General features: G+C 35.8%; 1 long non-coding RNA gene across 1 annotated transcript in view; it reads right to left on the bottom strand.

Annotated features, from left to right (window-relative positions):
* LOC106997312 (uncharacterized) overlaps nucleotides 1-27,668 on the bottom strand; it is a 170,858-nt gene that overhangs the window by 126,502 nt on the left and 16,688 nt on the right. Inside the window, exons 2-3 of the long non-coding RNA XR_013415860.1 lie at nucleotides 10,342-10,437; nucleotides 6,657-6,787 (exon numbers count right to left, since the gene is read on the bottom strand). This is a non-coding gene — a long non-coding RNA (uncharacterized LOC106997312). The remainder of the gene's footprint in view (nucleotides 1-6,656; nucleotides 6,788-10,341; nucleotides 10,438-27,668) is intronic.

Genomic DNA, 27,668 nt, shown 5'->3' with positions numbered 1-27,668 from the left:
GTAAAGCAAATCTGTATAAAAAGATTCTGCTAAATAAGGGAAAATTCAAGTCTAGGGCTACATTCTGAAAGATACTGAATTGGAACCTCTGCAGCAAGACTAACCTTGGAAAGTGCGAGGAGGAGGAAAAAGAAACAGATTAAAGTTGATATGCAGTAAACCAATTTTGTTCAAAACACATAAATTTGGCAAGATCATCAGACTGCAAATAATCGTCATGGTTACAAACAAAAATATGTTTTTCATAGTCTTAATGCAGAAAAATCAAATTCGTCTTTTTAGTGTGGGTCATGAAATCCTAGCAAATTCATAAATGGCAGAATGATTTTAAAGGAAAGCTGTGCAGCTATGTATCATGCACAGAACTAAATACGGATAAGCATCCCTTTTGTGTAGTTTTTGTTCGTCCTGTGTAATTGTTCATTGCTTCTCTGTTGTTTCTCTACTCCTCTCACATCCCTGGCTTTTTTTGTCCCTTTTATTCTTTTTTTTTTTTTTTTTTTGTTGAGACAGAGTCTCGCTTTGTCGCCCAGACTGGAGTGCAGTGGCCGGATCTCAGCTCACTGCAAGCTCCGCCTCCCGGGTTCACGCCATTCTCCTGCCTCAGCCTCCCGAGTAGCTGGGACTACAGGCGTCCGCCACCTCGCCCGGCTAGTTTTTGTATTTTTTTAGTAGAGACGGGGTTTCACCGTGTTAGCCAGGATGGTCTCGATCTCCTGACCTTGTGATCCGCCCGTCTCGGCCTCCCAAAGTGCTGGGATTACAGGCTTGAGCCACCGCGCCCGGCCCCTTTTTATTCTTAATGAAATTTTGAGTACTATTTCACAATAGAGGGTTATTTTGAAAAAAGGGTTCTGTTAGCAAATGATCTCTTGTAAAAATATTTGTTTTTTGACCTTATGGTTGCGTAAAAAATGACTTTTTTTCAAGTAACAAATCGGGATACCACTAGAGCATAAAAAGCAAACTTTTCAACTATAAAAGTATTCGCATTATTTGTTTTTCAATATAAAGAGAGGATAAGAAAATGTATAAAGTGATCTACTCTCATATGGCCTATAATGAAAACTTAGAATAAATAAAAATTAAATTGGGTAATAAAGGGCAGAAATGTACCATAAGTGAAGAAAAGGAAAAAATGTAAAGAGGCTTTGTGAAATAAACAATATACAAATATCACTGAAAATAAATGATCCTTAGAAAGACTTCAGAGCTGGGCACTGTGGCTCATGCCTGTAATCTCAGCACTTTGGGAGGCTGAGGCAGGTGGAATGTTCGAGCACAGGAGTTTGAGACCAGCCTGGACAACTTGACGAACCCTGTCTCTACTAAAAATACAAAAAAAAAGCTGGGCATGGTGGCGCACGCCTGTAACCCCAGCAACTTGGGAGGCTGAGGTGAGAGGATGGCCTGAACCCAGGAAGTTGAGGTTGCAGTGAACAACCTCGGGATCCTGCCACTGCACTCTCGTCTGGGTGACAGAGCGAGACTTTGGTTTTGTTCCATATTTTTGCAATTGCAAAGTGTGCTGCTACAAACATGTATGTCCAAGTATCTTTTTTGTATAATGACTTATTTTCCTGTGGGTAGATACCTAGTAGTGGGATTGCTGGATCAAATGGTAGATCTACTTTTAGTTCTTTAAGAAATCTCCACACTGTTTTCCATAGTGGTTGTACTATACTAGTTCACATTCGCACTAGCAGTGTAAAAGTGTTCCCTTTTCACCACATCCATGCTAACATCTATTTTTTTTTTTTAATTTTTAAGTTATGGCCATTCTTGTAGGAGTACGGTATCACACTGTGGTTTGATTTGCATTTTCTTGATCATTAGTGTTGTTGAGTACTCTTTGCATATGTTTGTTGGCCATTTGTATGTCTTCTTTTGAGAATTGTCTATTCATGTCCTCAGCCCACTTTTTGATGGGACTGTTTTTTCTTGCTAATTTGTTTGAGTTCTTTGTGGATTCTGGATATATTAGTCCTTGGTCAGATATAGATCGTAAAGATTTTCCCCCACCCTGTGGGTTGTCTGTTAAATCTGCTGATTATTTCTTTTGCTGTGAAGAAGCTCTTTAGTTTAATTAAGTCCCATCCATTTATCTTTGTTTTTGTTGCATTTGCTTTTGGGTTCTTGGTCATGAAGTCTTTGCCTAAGCCAATGTCTGGAAAGTTTTTTTCCAATGTTATCTTCTAGAATTTTTTAAAAGATGACTAGACTGATGTCTCATAGAACTAATTTTATTTTGACATTTTGTCATCAGCCAAGTTCAAAGTTCCATAGCTTTTTACATTGTCTGCCTATTAATGAAGTTGCCATTTCGTTTCCTGGATTATTATGTGCTTTTTTTTTTTTTTTTTTTTTTAATGTCTACCCTTCTTCAAAACGTGGCTCAAACCTTAACACCTCACAGAAAAATTTTCTTAATGTCTTCTGATATTTATCACCCTTTTACTGCATTTCAGCCTGCAACTTATTCTGTTTGTGGATGTTGGTCAGTAAGTTTCTCCAAGTGTGTGTGTGTGTGTGTGTGTGTGTGTGTCTGTATATGTATATGTATGAATATTCATGTGAGTGTTTTTATGAGCTTTTCAGAGGACTATTTCTACCCTATTACCCCTACCTTCTAGAATAGGGCTCCAATACAAAGGAAAAGCTAAATAAATGTTACTAAACTACTAACTGTAGTAATAGTGATTTTAATTATTAGGATAAAAACATAATTAGCACTTGTAGATCACATTAGGGCTTAACAAAAGCTTTCAGATATATTAGCTAATATGTTCATTATTTTATAATATATGGTTTAGTTTATCTGCTGACAATTAAAGTGTATAATAACAATGATTTGTATTTAGCTTTGAAGTGTGGGGATTTCTTTTGTATTTATGTATGAAGATATCCTGGGAATTAATAACATTGCAAACTAATAATGGATTCTTTAACTAACCAGCTCAGTAATTCCATTATCCTTCTCTGCTTCAGACAGTTCTACTATGTACACCGTCTACCTCCATTCTATTTTCTAGTATGAGTCAGACTTCTTTCCATCCTTGAGTGACAATAAAGATTTCAGTTTTTAAAAAAAATTTGAATGAAAGCTATGCTGTAAATATCCACACTCTCTTCTCTTCTACTCCTCCCAGGCCTTAGGCAGTAGGCAGAATAGTTAATACATTCTTTTGTTAACTATTCTTTGAATAGTTAATACATTCAATTGTTTTAAAATTCAGAATCTTACTATTTTATTTTCCAGTTTTTACACAAATGATAGAATACTATCTATATTTACACTGAACTATATTATTATTTAATAGCAAATCTGAGAGTTCTTCATATAGCAGTACATCAAAATTTCTCCTCTTCTTTTATGTGACTGAATATGTATTCTCTGTGAAGGGGCTTTACATTATTTTCAGTTTTCTGACCCTTGCAAAACAGTGACTCACTGAATAGCTAGATATACCCATCATCTTGCCTATTAACACACTTAGGCATAAGATAAAGTCTTAGAAGTGGAATCGTTTGGTCAAAAGCTATGCACCTTTTTCATTTTGGCAGATATTGACAAATTCTTATTTTAAAGAATTATGCCAATTTAAACCTTCACAAAAAATATGCATACTGCTTGGGGTTTTGTTGTTGTTGTTGTTACATCTTTACCGACACAATGAATAATTAAGACTAGATCTTTGACTAACTTCTGGGTGCAAGCAGTAAAATAGTATAGTTTTAATTTGTATTTATTATTTGACAAATGGTATTGAGAATGTTTTCATATTTACTGAGTTTCAAAGTTCATAGAGTTGATTTCCTGCTTGCTCAGACCTGTAAAATGGAAAAGCTCTTCCTTAACACCTTACTGAAGTAATCCTTTGCCTTTCTGGACTTTAACTACTTGCTAACCTCCATCCTACTTTCATGTAACTTCACTCTTAGCACAACCTTCCTCCACCACACCAATCACTCCTGTCCTGATGCATTCCAGAGAGAGGGGAAACTGTTGACACAGAAGTTTCTGGATACAAAGTGCCTACTGGGTAGGGTGAGGAGGGGAACTTATAAAGACTAAAATATGTAACTTTGTGCAGCTACTCTGGACATGTTGATGTTGATATACACATATAACAATATAGCCTTCTGAAATAAAATCTGTGTTTTACTTTGTCAAAGGTTTGGCATTCCTATATTCAGAGATGTATTTTCCTTGTTTGTTGACTTTACGTTTTTTTGTGCGGTTGCGGTTTTTACCACCTAGAATTTCCTCGTGTTTCCAGTGTGGAAAGGAAAGTATGAGAATATCAGTCAGAGAATCTTCCGTTATATAATAATCACTCTTTTGATTTGTAGCAGAGTTTACTAAAGAACAAATGTTCACAGTATCAGGTTATGAGTAACAAAAGGCCTAAGTTCAGAATGGGCCTACTTTCATTGTATTGCCATAGATTATACTGTTTATGTATAACATATCTGGTCAAGGTTACATTTATTTTTGAGCAATCTCTAACAGATATTCCAAATTACTGAAGAGTTGGCTCATTCTCCATTAATAAGATGCTATTGAGCAACCTGTCTTTCGAGAAACTTACTTATTTGCTTGATGTATGGATGATGCAACCAGTTCAAATGGTAGAAAGAGTATATTAATACAAAATCATTACAATATATTACCTACTGATTTATTAAGAGGTCCAGGTTTTCTTAAACTAAAAGGAAGTAATTCCTTGTGGTTTATCTTGCTTTTAGAGTCTGATGTTGTCTGAGTTTAAGTCATCTATCACCATGTCTGTTTTAAAAGCAGAGGCTTTTAAAAGGTCTGATGATAAATGTCTCATATTGATATTTAGAATATAAAATTAGGAAAATAGCATTCTTTACCTAGCTCATTTTTTAATAATTGCCCAATGCTGTATCCAAGTAAAACCTAATTATAGCTTCTACCCTCATTTTCCAAGCTTTTTCTGGCATGAAATATAACCCGACTATTTATCCAAACTAAGTGATCAGACACATTATTAGACCAGAGTCCCCTTCAGGTGTAGGGCGCCTTGTTTTCACACTGATCTCAAATGTCTGATGTTATGTTAACAAAGGCTGAACATTTGAAGATTGAAATAATTACGATGTCTCAGATTGAGAAATACAGAAATATAAACAAACTCTCTGACTATGCGTTACACTGATAATATAACAACTCTACAGAGATTTTCACTAAATACTCATCACATTTTACATATTATTATTCATTCCAGAATACCTTGTGATAAAAACCATTTAAACAATATTCTGTATGAACAAGACTGATTTATCAGTAATTTCCTAGTTACAGTGGTAAAATTTAAAAAGGGTGCTTTTTTTAAAAAAAAAAAAAAGAAAGGGGAGGGCCTTGCATGGCGATCCTTTAAGTAGAGACTATAATTCACAGATAATGACAAAGACACAAGTTAGATTTAAAGCCTCCATGTTTTTAAGACCAAGTAGTGAAGAAATTTATTACAGCTCAAGAAAAGAGTTAAGGGCATAAGAAACCTGCTCGTTGTGCACATGTACCCTAGAACTTAAAGTATAATAATAAAAGAAAAAAAAAAGAGTTAAGGGCAACAATAATATCTTACTACTCCAGGTAAGAAAGTACACATTTTAATGACAGAGAAGACTGGTGACCATTGTTACCAAATGTGTAGTTTCCAGAAAGCACAATTATTTTTTGTATAGACCTTGGAGAGACAGAACTTCATTATAACCTAAGAGAGTCCCTCCTAAGAACAGGTAGATAAGAATAGGTATATAGAAATAAGCACCTAAATTACACCCAATATTGAACTAAGATTTTTGTCTTTATTTACGTATAAAATAAGGAAAATGATATTTTTTAGTACCAACACTAATACGGATAATTTGATTTAACTTATGAGAAAATACCTCACTGGCTCTTCAACTTTAAAATTCAGAAGAAAAACAAAACTCACTGGCCAGATAAGATACTTACTAATATTTGGGGACTAATGATGACATAGAAATTGTCAGTGCAGTAAAGAGTGAAAACCAGAAAACGTATATGCACTTCAAACATTATTTCTTGAGTTGATTTAGCCTTTAGCTTGTCGTTTGTTATAGTTTGCTGCAAATCTATATCTTAAATTCCTAGTTTTTTAATAATGAAACAAGCTTATCAAGATCTCTTGAAAGTAAAATTCACACTAGTATATAGTGTGTAAATTTGAATTTAGTTGCCTTTTTTAACCCAAGGATGACCATGTTATGTGCAGAAGGTCATGTGATTGTCCCAAACTATCAAGTTATTCTGGAGTGTCCCATAAATATTTTTTAATAAATGTATTTTTCATGCTTTCATGCTTAATTGTATGCACTAAATAACTCATGGTAGTTGTTCTAAACTAACCTGGAAACATATAGCATCTTGATCCATGCTTTCCTTATTAAACATTCATTTATACTAGGGACATGTCAAGGACACAAAATTCCTTTCTCACAGAAACAAAAACCACATCCAGATGGCCAAAGTCTCTTCCAGGAGAGTATGGTTAACAGAAACACAGATGAACCATCAGAACAAAATAGTGTTAATAATTTGTTAAAAGAAGTCCTCTGTAAAAGAATTAAAGGAGGCCTGGGAAATCAGCAGAACCTACCTGACGTGTCTTTCCCTTGTTGCTGGTGTTTGGCCAGCTTTTTGGCCGTTGGAAGCACCAGGTCTCTTGTTTCCAAAGAGCTGCCTGTGTTGGCCTGTCTTTCAGACTATCATGTTGCAAAATCTGAAGTTCTGTTGCAATAAACACCAGATTTCAAAGGAAAAGCAATGGAAATTGTGCAGATTAAACTTCATTTTTATAGCAACAGTCAGTAGTACATAACTATGTGTCTAAACAACGCTTCTTCTTCCAATATAATATTAAATTGAGAAAGACACTGATTTTGAGGGTGCATTTAGAAAAATATATATATATTTAGGCTTGGGGGGAAAAAGGGCTGTCTTTCACAGAAACACAATAAATTTATCCTTTGAATCCCTCCTGAATCAACCATATGCAAACAGATAACTTTAGAACTGTGTTATTCTAGAGTAAGCCTCAGCCAAGTGTAGTTGAAAAGTGGTTGGGTATAATGAGGGCAACCCTGACACAAACATAGACAATATGCTTCCCGAGATAAAGAATTTAAAAAAAGAAAAAAAAAAAAAAAAAAAAACCAAAGTCAACTGAGAGCACAATATTTCAGGAGTAACTGTTTTCTCTTGATGCTCATTTAATTTGAAATTAGTTATGAAGACTTCAAACAACAGCACCTCAAGAATTACGTTTTTTGATCTTTCAAGGACATTGTCATTAGTACTATAATGTCTGTAACCTTCAAGGTTCAGGGGATAATGTTTAAAGAAGACTACGATGTTAACATGTCAAAAAGTCTAGAATATGCTCAAGGCCAGGCACGGTGGCTCACACCTGTAATCCCAGCACTTTGGGAGGCCGAGGCGGGTGGATCACGAAGTCCTGAGATCGAGACCATCCTGGCTAACACGGCGAAACCCCGTCTCTACTAAAAATACAAAAATCAGCCGGGCGTGACGGCGGCGCCTGTAGTCCCAGCTACTCGGGAGGCTGAGGCGGGAGAATGGCGGGAACCCGGGAGGCGGAGCTTGCAGTGAGCCGAGATCGCGCCGCTGCACTCCAGCCTGGGAGACAGAGACTCCGCCTCAAAAAAAAAAAAAAAAAAAATGCTTATAAGCTACTGAGAAAACCTGTAAGAATATGCCCAGGGTACCAAGGAAACTGTAACTTCTTTTGGGGGGGGTACAAGGTATCCTTTACATTTTAACTCACTATTTTTTGTCTTAGCCTCTTTTCATTCCTTCTTGGCTTTATAGGGCCAGTGCTCTCACGATGTAATCGCTATAGAAGTGAAATCGCTCAGATCCCTATCATAACAGAATGGTAGAGTTACAGTTTCAGTGCACATATTTTACAGATGAGAAAGCTGAAGCTTGATAAGGTTGTGATTTGCCCCAAAGTGATGGCTAGCTGTGTCAAAATGGAGGAAAAAATCCAATTCTTCCCCTTATCAGGTAAGAGCATCTTTTCTAGTACACTGTGATTAAACTTTCCTGGGTAAATATTTCTTAAATGGTCTAACATTAGATACATTGGAATGGAAGACATGGCAGAATTAAAACTAAGGTTATAACAAATGATACAGATAAATTGGAGACTTGGCTGAGTCAATGCTGAGTAGTATATGGTGGTTGATGGGGTGTTGACATTCTTTCTAACAGCAAATGTTTATCTGGCGTTGCAGGCTGAAACTGCATTTAGCATGGCTGAATTTACTTGGAATATGATTCCTGTAGAAATGATCTTAAGCCTTCGCACAACAGTTGTGCTAGAGAAAATTCATTCGCAAATGCTGGTCAGTATAGATATCATGTGGGTAAGATGTATATTCTTTCAGAATTCACTCTCTCGATTTTTCCTTTTGCACTACCGGCCATGACTAATTTTTCATAACCTTTGGGACTGATGATGTTACTTTGATATTTTGTCTACTTTTCTACTCCTCATGAGACCAGCAAAACTATTTATTATTTATCCCTGCTAGGCTGTCATCCCAGGTATCCCCTATTGAACTTCTGTGCCTTCCCCTTTCCCCAGTATAAGGCCAACCACATGGAAGTGGGTGTAATTGTGTTGGAGAGTTGGGGTGTTTGAGTGTGCATGGAGATCAACCACAAGGATACCTGCAGGATAATGCAAAAGTAGACCAAAACATCAGCCAACTGTTACAACAGGATGGCAATCACTATGGCTAGTTTAAAAATAAAATAGAAAAAACAATGATTTTGGTTCTTTTCCTCTAGACAAAAAAATAAAATGTCAGGATAATTGGACCGTTATAAGGTATAAAATGTTAAGACTCATTTAGGGAAAAGAAAATGCAAATTGTAGTAGTTTGCAGTGGATCATAACCTGCTGAGTCAAAACTGGGACAAAAAAAAAATTAGGCCGGGCACAGTGGCTCACACCTGTAATCCCAGCACTTTGGGAGGCCAAGGTGGGTGAACACTTGAGGTCAGGAGTTCGAAACCAGCCTGGTAAAAATGGTGAAACCTCGTCTCTACTAAAAACACACAAAAAAACGGGGCACCTGTTTTTCCAGCTACTTGGGAGGCTGAGGCACGAGAATCACTTGAACCCAGGAGGAGGAGGTTGCAGTGAGCCGAGATCATGCCATTGCACTCCAGCCTGGGCAGCAAAGTAAGTCTCCATCTCAAAAAAAAAAAAAAAAAGAAAAAGAAAGAAAAGAAAGCAGGTCATTGACATATAAGCCTTTAATCTTGTGTTTACCATTAGAATGAGTAAAGAAACCATGGTTTATTTTTGCATAATTTATAAATACCAATTTGTGGCATTTATTAATTTAAAATAAGAACATATTTGTATGTTGTATGTTGCCAAACATATAAAAAGGTCACAAAACATGAGTTGATATTCCAGTTAGGAGAAAATTCAATTAAATGATCAAAATATTTCTCTGGCAAAGGTAGTGTCCACCCTGAGGTGAGTCCCTCTTGATGGAACCATGATAAATGACTTCCTTTTCAACACAAACATAGTCCCTCTTACCCATCAAATGGATAATGTCATATTTTATAGTCATGAATTTGTGTTTGCATTGTCAATGAGAAAGGATTATCAAATCACACATAGCTCCAAATTAAAATTGGCCAAAACCCAGGGACACCGCAAGACAAAGGCAAACATGTTAGCTCATCACAATGTAATATAACTCTTATAGTTCTGAAATATTCAAGGGATTGTGTACTTCCCCAATAAATAGGATGATAAACCAGTAAGTAGAATAATACTTTGGGATCAGTGCCAAAATAATATGTATTACTTTAACTTAAGAAAAATTCAAATTCAGAAAGATAAATTTGTATGTCCTCACCTATATGTGGAAGCTAAAAATACGGAACTCGCCGAAGTAGAAACTGGAATGGTGGTTACCAGAGGCTGGGGGTGGGGAAAGGCAAGGTGATGATCAAAGAATATAATGTTTCAACTAGATGGGAGGAATAAATGATAGTGTTTGAGGTGATGGATATTAATTAGCTTGAGCCAATCATTCCACATTGTATACACATATCACAGCATCATTTTTTACCTTATGAATATATACAGTTATAACTTGCCAATATCCAATTAAAAAGTTAAAAAAATATAAAGAGGCAAATTTTTCTTTTCAATTATTTTGTATAAATGAAGATCCTTTTTAAAAAATAGTTTCTTGCCTTTTGTTAGTCTCATTAACAAAAAAACTTACATTAATGACAGTAGCTGAAAGGGCACGTTCCAGTGGGTCACCAAGACTGCTTATTGGAGAATGTACAGCCAGGAGTCCACGGAGAGGCAATGTAATCTGGGGGTTACGAAGGCAAATATGAGTAAGTCAGATACAGCCTTGACCCTGGCTTTCATATGTAATTGCTGCATGTCTATTTTCATCTCTGAGCCTTGACTTTCCTATTTCTAAAGTGGATATTATAATGGTATCTACTGTATTCATCCTGCTGAAAGAAATACATGGTGTAATATGTGCAAAACAATTAGCAGAGGGTCCAGGTTATCATAAATTCTAAATAAATCTTAGATTTTATTTTGTGTTTAATATTTTTACTATTACAAAAGTGGCCCAAGTCAGAGCTTCATTATAACTTGGAAATTTTTTTTATCACTGAGCTGACATGTTTGAGTCTTTCATTAACGAAGAATAGTTTTCACAGGTAGGTGACTACATAGGTAATTTGATGACAACTGAAGTCATAAAAAGAGAAGACTTTTAAAAATGTTCTCATGATATTGAAGCAAAAGGAGCACCAGACAGGGAGATGGGGTACAGGAGTGCTAGTCCTGACTCTCTTACTAAATTGCTGAGTGATGTACAAGTTGTTTGGGGGCCTTAGTTTCCTTAATCAATATACAGATTTTTTATTGTCACTTCCAGTTCAAACATCATATGATTGGGTTGCGTAGGACTGTGAAGTCAGAAAACTCTTCCTTTTGTTTGGTACACAGAGAACTTGGCCAATTTTTCTGTGATGTGTCTTAGGGTGCTCTGGAAGCACTTCTTATCATGGAAATTCTTGTGCAAGGGACTTTTTTTTTTTTTATGGGAATGTTCCTAGGAAAAATGTGTAAGGGAGTAAGGAAAGAAGGAGAAAGAAAGAGGAAGAAGCTAAGTAGCGATATGGTTTAGGTGAAGTCTTGCTCCAGACTGATCTTGTGGGGAACTCTGGAACATAAACTACACCACAACATCTACCTCACTTTTTAGATAAGAAAGGAGGACTTTATCCCCGCAGAGGGCACCTGGATGCCCAAGGCTGGGGGTAAGGCGGCTCCGGTTACCCAAGATCTAAGCAGCAGAACCTTTGTCAACCGGTAAAAGAAATTGCTAAGTACTCAGAAGAGGCACCAGCCACTCTAGTGCATTGCTTGATGTGCTGTATACTGAAAGCGCTTGAACTTACACAACAGCTTCCATAAATCAGCCTCATCATTATAGGATATCACTGTGCAACATTTCCTGTCTTACTGGGCAGATGCTATAAACTTTTTAAAATTGTTTGCTTGATCTTTCCTAACTTATGGTTACAAAGTTCACCATCTCCTCTATTTTCTGAGGGTCACAAGGCCCTTCAACTGATTGGAAGGCAATTTAAAGAGATGATCTTTGGATGTACTTGTGTATTAGAAAAATCTAGACATTGAAACCAAAGTAGGGTGTGGAAGCCCTTAGGAACTGACCATCAGTCACGTCCCTCTTTTCTTCCTGAAAAGCGATTCTTATATTTTTATTCTAAAACATTATCTTCCTTTTCCACAGCAAGTGTCAACTTCATCAGAAGTATACATTATGCTAAGAAAGTACCTTTTGAAAGAAAAATGTGAAACCCAGACATCAAGTTTTTCTTTTAAAATAGGTAAAGAGGTGGATGCTCATGTTTTAAACTAACAAGCAAAACATCGTTTTGGATACCAAGATCACCGCTCATTCTACTGTAACACGTGATCTAGTAAGAGACTGCATGGCATTTCAGTGGCTGTTGACTTCCAACCTCTCTGGTCTAGCATAAATCCTGAGAGAGTGTGACACATTTTCCTCTTAGGCTTCTAGAATAGAATATCCCTGGTTTTCATTTTCTTTGAGATAAATTATGTTACACTGGACTCTCTTACATTATTTCAGTCAAAGTGTCTTCCTTCAAGTACTGATTTATTTCCATCATTGTGGCAAGATATAGTAGATGACAAAAGTTAAGAAGCTTTTACCTGTAAAACAAATTACTGGAAGTTTTTCTAGTAAGAAAGGGAAATTAGATCCAAAGTTGGATATTACCTTTTAGACCTAATATGTCCTATTAATAAAATTTGCATAAATTTTTAAAGAATTTAAATTATATCTAAATGTATATAAGTTAGTCCTGATTTGGTTTGAAGGGTAGAGTTTATTTATTTATTTATTTAACTTGTGGGATTATTTTCTCTTCTCTCTTTCTTCTTTCTTTTTTCTTTCTCTTCTTTCTTCTTCCTTTCTTAGGAGACACAAATTTACATAAAGAATATCACTATTATTCAGTTTTTAAATGTATTAACTCTAAAAGCTTTGAAATATTAAGCAATGAATTTCATTTCATAGTTTATGAACAAATGTGAATTTCACAATTACTTTGATGTGTAGGGTTTGTTTTCTGGCTAAGACATTTGTGGTAAGTTGAATGCTCACTGTGCAGAGTTAATTCTTTTTAACTACATTAAATTTTCATTATAACTGCTCATATAAAACTAATGCCACTTCACTATAGCAGAAAGTGCTCATATCACCGTATGGCTCACAAAACTGTTTCTCTGTTAATATCTTACCTTATTTTCAGGCACCTATAAAATACTCATGAACATTTATTCAATATTGAAATGTAACATAAATATCATTCCAAAAGCAAGTTTTATTTTTCTTAACCTTCAGTCTTTAAATGAGAAAGGGAAAAAAACAGATGTCTTCTCCCCCAGCAGAGCACATTTCAGAAACAAATACGCTACAACTGTTTAAGCTGGCATGGATGGGGCCCTGCAGGGTAATGCATTACTTCAGATTTCAAAACTGACAAGTCTTCAGACTAGTGGTTCTCCATGCTGCAAATAAAGATTTTATTTTCCAATGATATTTATTTAGGATTTTTTTTGCTAGGTGAATTGAGCTTGTGAGTTTATGAATTCTACTAAAGCAATTATCTCCCCAACTCAGAAGGAGCTGCTAGAACCTCTCATGTGAGTACCACACAGCCAGCAGGTTCCCTCATCATAGATCATCACAATAGGCATTTTGGTGGTTTATTTGGAAGGCATTTTTATGCTAAATCCCATTTTTCAATACTTTGCAACTTCTTCAAAAGCTTTTCTTTAGCCTTAATGTGGAGTTAAGAGCAATTTATCCATTTTTTGAGAGATTGATGCATGAGTAAAGCATTTCTCAGGGTATTTGAAGACTGGATAATATCAAATTAGGCCATGATAAAATATAGTTGAATCTAGCATTTTAAATTGAAGAACCGTATGAAAGCACTGAATTCAGATATTTTGATTCTGAAGAATACACAGGGAATATTTCGCATTCACAAAGGATTTTCTTCCTAACCCCTCTTTCCCTATATCCACCATTCCCCAAACACAAACATGCACACATTCTTTTGAAGTATGTGAAGGCGAAATCATAGCAGGCATACGCCTCAGTCTATGCCTGTGGGCATGATTTGAAACAGAAACCTTGAGGGGGTTTATTTCTGTTAAAATGCATAGACAAGTCCATGGTTTTTTCAAATTTGCACACAAAAACTCAATACAAGGGGAGTCAATACATGTTTATGTGTATGTACAAACATATACAGGAACTTATTAATATATAATATATTTACGCTACTGGCAGAGACAGGCAATTAAACAATGTGCAATTGAGCATGTAAAACTGAGGTCCGGTCACCAGATGGAAGTGTATTTGGGGACAAGTCTGCCAACTTGTGCTATACGCAATATGCTTATACTCAGAAAATACATCATCCATGAAAGGAATGAAATGAAAGTTTGCTTTCTTTATTCAGTTTCAACAGGAGTAGTGTTTTGATGGGTTTTCTTTTTTTGTATTGCTTTCATTACAGGAGAAAAAGCAATAATGCCCTAATTGCCAGAAAACGTGCATACAACATAAGAGTTGGGAATCTGAGCTTTTGAAAGCCATACCAGAGATTTTCTCTAATACCTTTATTTTCAAAGTGTCTTTCCCCAAGGGGACAACATATCTCTGCAGACTTCATCTCATTGATCCTCACATGATCATTGTTAAGGAGTCAGGAAGGCGAGGACTTCTGTAGATTCCACCAGTGAAACAGACAGACAATAGCCATTAGAATGACTTGATTGAAATTATAGAGTAAGTTGGGAGCACAGCTGGTGCAAGAATCTGGGTCTGCTGTTTGCCAGAGCTTTCTTCTATCCGACAGAACATATTGCCTAAAGCTGAGAATCCCACAGTGTCCTTGATTACGTATTTTCAAATTATAGCTCACTTTAGAGATTCCTATTAAAAATGGAGTATGGCAGCAGGCCTGGAAATCATTTAGGAAACCCCAGGTTTCAAGCGGGTGGGAGATTTAAGAAGCAGGGCTGCAGGGATGAAATATCTAAAACACGGGTGGGGATGGAATGTCTAAATGGCGGTCTACTGGATCTTTCTGCATAGAGGGCATCATGCTAGGTACTCTGCTGGTTAATCAGAAAGATGCAGAAGGTATTCCCCAGGAGTTTATTTATTTACTTGACAAGGGTCTTCTTGTGAAAGCCTCATTTCTTGCAAAAGCCTTCCTGTAAGTTGCTGGAGAAGGCAGATGAAGACTAGGACGATGTATAGCTATTTTAGAAGCCCAAGGGCAGCTTGAAATGAACTCCCTCATAAAGTAGAGGGGAGAGCTCTCTTGGGAAGAATTCAGTAGGCTCCCTCTTGTCTCACTTGGATTTTTTTAAGATGTAGTCTAGTAGGAATAGACATTTCCCTCATGAATTATTGATAGCCTAAAGCAGTTTTAATTGTTTTTCCTTTCAGTGCTATATAGAGAAACTCAATAATGATTCTCACTGCAATATTAGCATATATTTTAGCATGCCATAATACCGAGGGAAAGCATCTAATTTTCCTGAAACAATATGCTTCTTTAACTTTGAGAAATATGATTTAAATTAGTAATAAAAATGAGAAGTGATCCAACTTAGATTATAAAATTGCTTTCTGTACTGAAATATTCTGTAAGAAAATAAGAAAAGAATACATTTATGTACAATTTAATTTAATCATGTGAAAGCATAGTTAAACATTGAAATATGGGATTTGTAGATATCAGATAAATTTCACTACTACATGAGGGTCTTTTCTTGGTCACAGATTTTAACTCTTTATATAACTTTTTTTCAAGCATGAATATGCACAATGTAGTGAACCTTTGCCACAAAACAAACAAAAAAGAAAAAACACTGAAATATAACTATCTATAGTCCCACTCTCAAAAAATAACAACTCTTAATATTTTGATGTATACTTCTAGTCCTTTTCATTTTACATACATTTATTTTTAAATAATATTCTATTATACTTTTATAGTCTGCTTCTCCCTCTTATTAATATGCTATCAATGGCTTTCCATTAAAAAATTATTCTACAATGGGATTTTTACACTATGAATTGCAATGTATCATAAGGATGTTTATAATTTACAAATTATTCTTCAACTTAGGTAAATAATTCCAGTTTTTTTACTATTGTGATAAACATCATTATTAACTGATCCTAGTACATATTTCTCATCTCTTCTAGAATTCCTTAAAGTCAGTGTTATAAATACCAATATAGAAGCACATAAATACTTGGCCTTTTGTGAGTTTATGTCAAATTATTGATTAGGGAGAGACTTCTGGTTCCAAAATGGCAGCATAGAAGCAACCTGGTTTCACTTTCTACAAGAGAAAACCAAAAACAAATATATAGTGCTGGAATTATCAGCAGCAGTATCACACAACTCAAATACGATAAGGCAACAGTACCTGGACTGACAGAGATATGAAAAAGCTTTGAGTAGATGGTAAGAGAATTAGACTTTCATCTCCACAACATCCTTCTTCCCAATCTGCCCAGCACCAAGTACACAGAAAGCTTCTTCCTGACTCATGGTTTTTACATTTGAAAAAGGGAGATTAAGGTGGACAACTAGCTTCCCCACCATCTTGGGTTCCTTGGCAGGAGACCTGTCCCTGTTTCAAGTCAAAGAAAGCATGGCGAGTGCCTGAAGGGTGAAATATGCCTGCGGACAGCCAGAGACAAAAGTGGAAGGTGGGACTATCATTCCCAGCTCTGAAAACTCTGCTCTATAACTCAGCCAATGGAGAGACATTAAAAAAAATCATTAACCAGAAACAAGTGGGATTTATCCCAGGGATGCCAAAGATGGCTCAACAAACACAGAACCAAGAATAAAACCGCATGATCATTTCAACAGGTTCTGAAAAAGCGTTTGATGAAATTCAAAATCCCTTTATGGCAAAAATCCTAACAAAACTGAGTATAGAAAGATCATACTTCAAAATGATAAAGGTCATATATGACAGACCCACAGTTAACATCATACTTAACAGAAAAAAACTGAAAGGCTTTACTCTAAAATTTGGAGCAAGACAAAGATGCCCACTTTCACCACTTTTATTCAAAATAATACTGGAAGTCCCAGTCAGAACAATTAGGCAGGAGGAAGGGCATTCAAGTTGGAAAGAAAAAGTCATATTATCCTTGTTTGTAGATGACATCGTCTTATACTTAGGAAAACCTAAAGACTCTACCAAATACTTGTTAGAACTGATAAATGAATTCAGTAAAATTACAAGACACAAAATTAGCATACAATTATCAGTAGCATTTATACATGTCAATAGTGAGCAATCTAAAGAAAAATCAAGAAAGAAATCTAATTTTAAGTAGCTACAAGGAATATAGAATGCTAGGAATGAACTTAACCAAAGAAGTGAAAGATATATACAAGCAAAACTATAAAACACTGATGAAAGACATTTAAGAAGACATACAAAAATGAAAAGATATTCTGTACTTATGAATTAGAAATATTAATATTATTAAAACGATAACAGTACCCAAGAAAATTTACATATTCAATGCAATCCCTATCAAAATACCAATGACATTCTTCTCAGCTGTAGAAAAAGCAATCCTACAATTTATGTGGAACCACAAAGACTCTGAATAGGCAAAGCAATCCTGAGCAACAGCAACAAAAAAAGCAAAACTAAAGACATTACACCACTGGACACCAAAAAATACTACAAATCTCTAGTGACTAAATCAGCACAGTATTGGCATAAAAGCAGACACACAGAACAATGAAACAGAATAGAGAACCCAGATATTAATCCATGCACTTCCAGCTACCTCGTCTTCGACAAAGACACCAAAAACATACAATGAGGAAAGGACAGTCTCTTTAATAAATGGTGCTGGGAAAACTGGATAAACCATATGTAGAAAAACAAAACAAGACCTCTATCTCTCACTATATACAAAAATCGACTCAAAAATTAAGTAAAGATTTAACTCTAAGCCTTGAAACTTTGAAATTACTAGAAGAAAACATTGGGAAAACACTCCAAGACATTGGTCTAGGCAAAATTTTTTGTGTAAGCCTAGGCAACCAAAGCAAAAAAAAGACAAATATATATATTTTTTCCACGCCAGAAGTCTGTTTATTTTGCAAAGGAAGAGTCCAGAAAACCATATGGAATGCAATTGATGATGATATTTAGTTCAGAACGTGCAAGAACAGAATAAATAATAAATTATTAAGACATGATACAGAATCACTGAGAATTAAGTTTAAAATACTTTAAAAAGTTTTTAAAATTACAGATTGATATAAGCATTTTAAAATGAATCTTATATAAAACGAAAATCAGAATAGTGTATCGGATTATGAAACGAAGTTACGATGGAAAACAATTATGCACAGGACATTGATGAAACTAAATTCTCTATACTAAATAAATTAATCAGGAAGAATTACATGAAACATTATGACTGAATGAGAATAGAAAATATCACAGGCTTAAACTATGTAAATGATATTACATGATTAATCTTTAATATGGATGTGAAAGGTGACATAAACATTAAATTAACACTAGATTGCAATGTTAAGGAAATAAGGGATAGAACTAACAATGTGAGAGAAATCAGTGTCTCATCTGTCTCCACGTCCTGTTGAATCCTCCCATAAAATACGTCTTAAATTAAAAGACAAATATTTTTATCTATTTATGTAAAACTGAAAAGCTTCTGCACAGCTAAGGCAACAATCAACAAAGGGATAACCTGCAGTATCAGAGACATTATTTGCAAACTATCCATCTGACAAGGGATTACGAACCAGATTATATATGGAGCTCAAACAACTTAGTAGCAAAAATAATGATAATAATAATTATCCATCTGAAAAACGGGGAAAATATCTGAATAGATATTTCTCAAAACACACAAGTGGTCAACAGGTATATGGAAATATGCTCAACATCACTAATTATCAGAGAAATGCAAATCAAAACCAAAATGAGATATCACCTTACCCTAGTTAAAATGCTTTTATTAAAAAGAAAGAATAACAGATGCTGGCAAGGATGTGAAGGAAGGAGAACTCTAATACACTATTGGTAGGAATGTAAATTAGTACAGCCACTACGAAAAATTATGTGGAGGTTTCTTAAAAAACTTAAAATAGAGCTCCATATGATCTAGCAATTCTGCTAATGAGCATCAAAGAAAGGAAATCAATATATTGAAGAGATATCTGCACTTCCATGTTAATTACAGCACTATTCACAATAGTCAAAATACGAAATCAATTTAAGTGTCCATCAGTGAATAAATGGATAAAGAAACTGTAGTATATATAAACAATGGAATATTTTTCAGCCACAAAAAATAAAATCATGTGATTTGCAGCAACATGGATGGAACCTGAGTTCATTATGTTAAGTGAAATAAGCCAGACACAGAAAGAAAAATATCATATTTTCACTCACGTGTGTGAGCTAAAAAGTGAAGCTAGATATTAGATTGGTAGTTTTCAGAAGCTGTGAAGGGTAGTGAAAAGGGGCTGATGAAAAGAAGTTGATTAATGAATACAAATATACAGCTTGATACAAGAAATACAACCTAGTGTGAGATCAGTAGACTGACTACAGTTTACAATAATGTTGTATATTTCAAAACTGCTGGAAAAGAATCATTTGGATGTTTCTAGCATAGAAAAAAAACAAATATTTAAGGTTATAGATATCTCAGTTACACTGATTTGATCTTCAGAAAGTATATGAATATATCAAATTACCACATGTACCCTGAAAAATACATGGATCAACTTAAAAATATTTTATATATTTTTAGGTCTGTCATAAGCCTTATTGTGGTAACCATCTACACTCTCTCCCAAAATGATCTCATCTACCCCCTTAGCATTATTACATCTACCAAATGTATATATCCAGCCCTAAACTTTCTTCTGGATACAGACTCATGTATCCCTCTCCCTATTTGATGTCTCTATCTTGCTGTACCACAAGCATGTAAAATGTGACACATCCAAAACTGACTCTTGATGTTTCTCTTTTCCTAAATCTTTTCCTTTTTAATGTTTTTCTTACCATTAATAGCAGCTACAATTTCCTCTAAGTTGCTTAAGTCAAGAAAATGGAAAACATTTTTGATTATTATCTTTCTCTCTCTTCAATAGTCAATCCATCTTAAGCCATCTAATGCTATCATTGTTTTCTGTATGGCATTGCTTGTTACTAAGAAAGTCTCCCTGTCATCTTTACAAAAGAAAGAATTTAGATTTGTATAATCCAAGGTCTGTAACTGTATTGTCTTTGTGTATTTCCTGATGCCATTCTCTTTTGGAAGTATTATTAAAATATTATAAATCGTAGGAATTTCATTTCCATGTACTCTAAAGATATCTAATTAAAACAGGCAGATTTATTATCAAAAAGTAGAAAGATTGGTTAATAATCAAAGGAAGAGAACTTGGTTTGGTATGGCTTAGAGGAAATGGGCCTTCTTTGATGTTAACATTTGTTTAAAGGAGCCTGAAAGCATAATGGCATAAGAAGGTGAAAGGAAAGGCAGTGATCTGCTTACTTGTACAAAGCTTCACGAGCTTCTTTTATTATTATTATTATTATTATTATACTCCTCAAGAAACCTATAAAGGTATAGATCTTTCCCTTTCGTAACTAAAACATAATAGACATTTTAGTGATAAACTCCTTACCCCATTTTTTTTAGCTTAATGCATTCTAAGTTCCACAGCTTAATGCTAGGAAAAATAAAATATTCTGGAGGGAAAGGATGACACATAAGTCCCCTAGCCTGACCAAAAGTCTGATAAGATTATTTCATTGTACAAATGTTAAATATTTCTTGAAAAAATCCTAACTGGTATACATTTGCCTTTCTCAGAAGGAGACTAATATACTCCATTGTCTAGTTTATTTCATTTTAAAAAGATAAGTTAAAATTTTTTTTGCTTTGAATGTATTGTTCCTTAAAGAAAAAAAGTTCCTCTCTGCACTTTAAGAAAAATCAAACTATGATGATAAAGTTTGATTGCTAAACATGAAATAATTTTTTGAGGCTGGGTGCTGTGGCTCAAGGCCTGTAATCCCAGAACTTTGGGAGGCCGAGGCGGGTGGATCACGAGGTCAGGAGATTGAGACCATCCTGGCTAACACGGTGAAACCCCGCCTCTTCTAAAAATACAAAACATTAGCCAGGAGAGGTGGTGAGCACCTTTAATCCCAGCTACTCAGGAGGCTGAGGCAGGAGAATGGCGTGAACCCAGGAGGCGGAGCTTGCAGTGAGCAGAGGTCGCACCACTGCACTCCAGTTTGTGAGACAGAGAGAGACTCCATCTCAAAAAAAAAAGAAGGAAGGAAGGAAGGAAGGAAGGAAAGAAGGAAGGAAGGAAGGAAGGAAGGAAGGAAGGAAGGAAGGAAGGAAGGAAGGAAGGAAGGAAGGAAAGAAAGAAAGAAAGAAAGAAAGAAAGAAAGAAAGAAAGAAAGAAAGAAAGAAAGAAAGAAAGAAAGAAAAGAAATAATTTTTTGAAATAGTCATTTGGCTATACCTCATTTAATAGTTATTAAATGAGCTAATGGAAGCTTCTTTGTGGAACTCAGGCAGCCCAGAAGAGTGGGTTTCACCCAGAGCAGAACACCCCTTCACCAAGGGACAGCCAAAGTGCTTTGTTAAATGGGTTCTAGTTCCCATAACCCCCTAACTGGGTGAGATCCGCCAACAGGTGTAACCAGATACCCTATACAGGGGCCTTCCTACTGGTATCAGGTTGGTGCCTCTTGAGGTCGGACATCCCAGGGGAAGGAGTAGGCACCCATCTTTGCTGTTCTCCATTTTCTTACGGTGACATATCTAGGTGCAGAAGCAACTCAGATGAATAGGGCCTAAAGTGAACCCCCAGCAAACCGCAGAAGCGCTACAGAAGAGGAACCTGACTACTGAAAGAAAAATAAGCAAACAGAAAGCAACAACAGCATCAACAAGAAAAGTCCCCACAAAAACCTCATCCAAGGATCAGCAACCTTGGAAATCAAAACTAGACAAACTCATGAAGAAGAGAAAGAATTGATGAATAAATGCTGAAAACCCAAGTGACCAGAGTGCCTCTTCTCCCCCAAATGACAGAAACACCTCCCCAGCAAGGGCTCAGAGCTGGATGGAGGATAAGATGTATGAATTGACAGAATCAGGCTTCAGAAGGTGGGTAGTAACAAACTTCGCTGACATAAAGGAGCATGTTCTAACCCAATGCAAAGAAGCTGAGAACCATGATACAAGGTTACAGGAGCTGCTAACTAGAATGACCAGTTTAGAGAGGAACATAAATGACCTAATGGAGCTGAAAAACACAGTACGAGAACTTTGTGAAACATACAAGTATCAATAGCTGAATCGATCAAAAGGAAGAAAGAATATCAGAGCTTCAAGACTATCTTGCTGAGGTAAGGCTGGCAGACAAGATTAGAGAAAAAAGAATGAAAAGGAGCAAACAAAATCTCCGAGAATTATGGGACTATGTAAAAAGACTGAACCTACGACTGATTGGAGTACCTGAAAGCGACAGGGAGAATGGAACCAAGTTGGAAAACACACTTCAGGATATCATCCAGGAGAATTTCCCCAACCTAGAAAGACAGGACAACATTCAAATTCAGAAAATACAGAGAATTCCAGTAAAATACTCCAGGAGAGGATCAGTCCCAACATACATAATCATCAGATTGTCCAAGGTCAAAATGAAAAAAAAAAAAAATAGAAGTTAAGGGCAGCTAGAGAGAAAGGCCAGATCACTTACAAAGGGAAGACCATCAAACTAACAGGGATCGCTCAGCAGGAACTCTACAAGTCAGAAGACAGTGGGGGCCAATATGAAACATTCTTAAAGAAAAGAGTTTTCAACCCAGAATTTCATATCTGGCCAAACTAAGCTTCATAAACAAAGGAGAAATAAAATCCTTTTCAGACAAGCAAATGCCGAGGGAATTCATCACCACCAGGCATGCCTTCCTGAAGGAAGCACTCGACGTGAAAAGGAAAAAGCAGTTCCAGCAACTACAAAAACACATTAAAATACAAAGACACTGTGAAGAAACTGCATCAACTAATGTGCAAAATAACCGGCTAGCATCATTATGACAGGATCAAATTCACACATAACCTGAATGTAAATGGGCTAAATGTCCCCATTAAAAGATGCAGACTGGAATATTTGATAAAGAGTAAAGACCCATCAGTGTGCTATATTCAGAAGACCCATCTCACGTGCAAAGACACACACCGGTTCAAAATAAAGGGATGGAGAAATATTTACCAAGCAAATAGAAAACAAAAAAAAAAAGGCAGGGATTGCAATTCTAGTCTCTGATAAAACAGACCTTAAACCAACAAAGATAAAAAAGACAAAGAAGGGCGTTACATAATGGTTAAGGGATCAATTCAACAGGAAGAACTAACTATTGTAAATATATATGCACCCAATACAGGAACACCCAGATTCATTAAAAAAAAAAAAAAAAAAGAAGTTCTTTGAAACCTGCAAAGAGACTTAGACACCCACACAATAATAGTGGGAGACTTCAACACTCCACTGTCAATATGAGACAGATCAATGAGACAGAAAATTAACAAGGATATTGAGGACTTGAGCTCAGTTCTGGATCAAGTGTACCTAACAGATATCTACAGAACACTCTACCCCAAAACAACACAATACACATTCTTCTTAGTGCCACATGGCACTTACTCTAAAATTGACCACATAATTGGAAGTAAAACACTCCTCAGCAAATGCAGAAGAACTGAAATCATAACAAACAATCTCTCAGACCACAGTGCAATCAAATCAGAGCTCAAAATTAATAAATTGGCTCAAAACCACACAACTACATTAAAATTGAACAACCTGCTCCTGAATGAATCCTGGGTAAATAATGAAATTAAGGAAGAAACCAAGAAGTTATTTGAAACCAGTGAGAACAAAGACACAATGTACCAGAATCTCTGGGATGCAGCTAAAGCATTGTTAAGAGAGAAATTTAAGGCACTAAATGCTCACATCAGAAAGCTATAAAGATCTCAAACTGACACTTTAACATCACAACTAAAAAAAATAGAGAACCAACAGCAAACAAATCCAAAAGCTAGCAGAAGACAAGAAATAACTGAGATTGGAGTGGAACTGAAAGAGATGGAAACACACAAAAAACCCTTAAAAAATCAATGCATCCAAGAGCTGTTTATTTTTTGAAAAAATTAATAAAATTTGTAGACCACTAGCTAGACTAATAAAGAAGAAAAGACAGAAGAATCAAATAGACACAAAAAAGATAAAGGGGCTATCAACACTGATCCCACTAAAATACAAACAAACAGAGAATACTATAAACACCTCTTTGCAAATAAACTAGAAAATCTAGAAGACATGGATAAATTCCTGGACACATACACCCTCCCAAGACTAAACCAGGAATAAGTCAAATCCCTGAATAGACAAATAACAAGTTCTGAAATTGAGGCAGTAATTAATAGCCTACCAACCAAAACAAGCCCAGGACCATGTGGATTCACAGCCAAATTCTACCAGAGATAAAAAGAGGAGCTTGTACCATTCCTTCTGAAACTATTCAAAATGGTTGAAAAGGAGGGACTCCTCCCTAACTCATTTTATGAGGTGAGCATTATCCTGATTCCAAAACCTGGCAGAGATGCAACAACAACAAAAAAAACTTCAAGTCAATATCGCTGATGAACATCAATGTGAAAATCCTCAATAAAATACTGGCAAACCAAATTCAGCAGCACATCAAAAAGCTTATCGACCACGATCAAGTTGGCTTCATTCTTGGGATGCAAGGCTGGTTCAACATATGCAAATCAATAAACATAATCCATCACAGAAACAGAACCAGTGACAAAAACCACATGATTATGTCAATAGATGCAGAAAAGGCCTTGGATAAAATTCAACATTGCTTCATGTTAAAAACTCTCAATAAACTAGGTATTGATGGAACATATCTCAAAATAATAAGAGCCAATATTATACTGAATAAGCAAAAGCTGGAAGCATTCCCTTTGAAAATCAGCACAAGACAAGGATGCCCTCTCTCACCACTCCTATTCAACATAGTATTGGAAGCTCTGGCTAGAACAATCAGGCAAGAGAAATAAATAATCGGTATTCGAATAGAAGGAGAAGAAATCAAAATGCCTCTGTTTACAGACACATGATCCTATATCTAGAAAACATCATCATCATCTCAGTCCAAAAGCTCCTTTAGCTGACAGGCAACTTCAGCAAAGTCTGAGGATACAAAATCAATGTGCAAAAATCACAAGCATTTCTACACACCAACAAAATACAAGCAGAGAGCCAAATCATGAATGAACTCCCATTCACAATTGCTACAAAGAGAATAAAATAAGTAGGAATACAGCTAACAAGGCACATGAAGGACCTCTTCAAGAAGAACTACAAACCACTGCTCAAGGAAATAAAACAGGATGCAAACAAATGGAAAAAAATTCCATCCTCATGGATGGGAGGAATCAATATTGTGAAAACGGCCATACTGCCCAAAGTAATTTATAGATTCATGCTATTCCCATCAAACTACCATTGACATTCTTCACAGAATTAGAAAAAAAATACTTTGAAATTCATATGGAATCAAAAAAGAGCCGTATAGCCAAGACAATCCCAAGCAAAAAGAACAAAGCAGGAGGCATCACACTACCTGACTTCAAACTATACTTAAGCTGACAGGCAACAGTAACCAAAACAGCATGGTACTGGTACCAAAACAGACATATAGACCAATGAAGCAGAATAGAGGCCTCAGAAATAAGATCATACATTTACAACTATTGGATCTTTGACAAACCTGGGAAAAACAGGCAATGGGGAGAGGATTCCTTATTTAATAAATGATGCTGGGAGAACTGGCTAGTCATATGCAGAAAACTGAAACTGGACCCCTTCCTTACACCTTATACAAAAATTAACTCAAGATGGATTAAAAACTTTAATGTAAAACCCAAAACCATAAAAACCCTAGAATAAAATCTAGGCAAAACCATTCGGGACATAGGCATGGGCAAAGATTTGAAGCAATTGCAACAAAAGCTAAAATTGACAAATGGGATCTAATTAAACTAAAGAATTTCTGCACAGCAAAAGAAACTATCATCAGAGCAAACAGGCAACCTAGAGAATGGGAGAAAATGTTTGCAATCTACCCATCTGACAAAGGTCTAATATCCAGAATTTACAAGGAACTTAAATAAATTTACAAGAAAAAAACAACAACCCTATCAAAAAGTGGGCAAAGGGCATGAACAGAAACTTCTCAAAAGAAGATATTTATATGTCCAACAAACATGAAAAAAAAGCTCAACATCACTAATCATTAGAGAAATGCAAATCAAAACCACAATGCGATACCATATCATGCCAGTCAGAATGATTATTAAAAAGTCAAGAAACGACAGATGCTGGCAAGACATAGGAGAAACAGGAATGCTTTTACACTGTTGGTGGGAATGTAAATTAGTTCAACCATTGTGGAAGACGGTATGGCGATTCCTTAAGAATCTAGAACCAGAAATACCATTTCACCCAGAAATACCATTACTGGGAATATGCCCAGAGGAATATAAATCGTTGTATTATAAACATCTATGTTCATTGCGGCACTACTAACAATAGCAAAGACAAGGATCCAACCCAAATGCCCATCAATGATAGACTGGATAAAGAAAATGTGTTACATATACACCATGGAATATGCTGCAGCCATAAGTAGGAATGAGATCATATCCTTTGCAGGGGCATGGATGATGTTCAAATCCATCATCCTCAGCAAACTAACACAGGAACAGAAAACCAAACATTGCATGTTCTCACTCATAAGTGGGAGCTGAACAATGAGAACACATGGACACAGGGAGGGGAACATCACACACTGGGGCCTGTCGGAGGGGAAAGGGAAGGGAGAGCATCAGGAAAAATAGCTAATGCATTCAGGGCTTAATACCTAGGTGATGGATTGATAGGTGCAGCAAACTACCCTGGCACACATTTACCTGTGTAACACACCTGCACATTCTGCACATGTATCCTGGAACTTAAAATAAAATATTCTTTAAAATATTTAACATTTGATAAATGAATACCGAAGAATTATAAGTATCCTCATTTATGTAACATTTATTTTAATCAAAGTAAATCTTTCAATGAATTAAGTTGCTTTGGAATTTTGGCTTAAAGAAATTATGCATCTTTTCTTTGACCTTATCCCCATGAAGAACATAATATATAAGTCAGTTTCTGACGAATGAGAAACCACCCTAACAGTAGTTTCAAACCGCAATAATTTATTATTTCATATGATGCTTCTTGTCTGAGCTGTTTCAGCTGAAGGTGGATGGTCTAGGATGGCTTCAGGCAGTTGACTCAATGTCACCTTGGGTGATGGAGGTGATTCAGCTATAATCATCCAGGAGGCTAGTCAGGGCTTGTTCACATGATGGCAATTGCAGAATTCCAAGTACAGAAAATGAGAGCAAGCTCCAATATGCAAGTCTTTTAAAGCCTCTGCTTGCATCATATATGTTCATGTCTCATTGACCAAAGTAATTCACATGACCAAGCCTAGAAAGAACAGGTAGATTCACGAAATAGACCAACCGTTGATGGAAGGAACTACAAAATCAGGTTGTAAAATGATATGTATAAAGAGATGAAACGTTTGTAGCAATTTTAAAAATCTGCTGCAGACTGTTTTCGGCCACAGATTATTTCTCCTAAATGAAAAATATGCTTACTTCCAGAATTTCAACAGTCTCATTCCATTATGTCTTCTGGTTCAAAGTCCAGGTTCTTATAATTTTTTTCTAATATAGGTATAAATGTGACC

The sequence above is a fragment of the Macaca mulatta genome, chromosome 3, assembly GCF_049350105.2.
Source record: "Macaca mulatta isolate MMU2019108-1 chromosome 3, T2T-MMU8v2.0, whole genome shotgun sequence".
In the NCBI taxonomy this organism is placed as follows: domain Eukaryota; kingdom Metazoa; phylum Chordata; class Mammalia; order Primates; family Cercopithecidae; genus Macaca; species Macaca mulatta.
The sequence above is the reverse complement of the archived record's forward strand: the minus strand, read 5'-3'. Positions and strand labels throughout refer to the sequence as shown.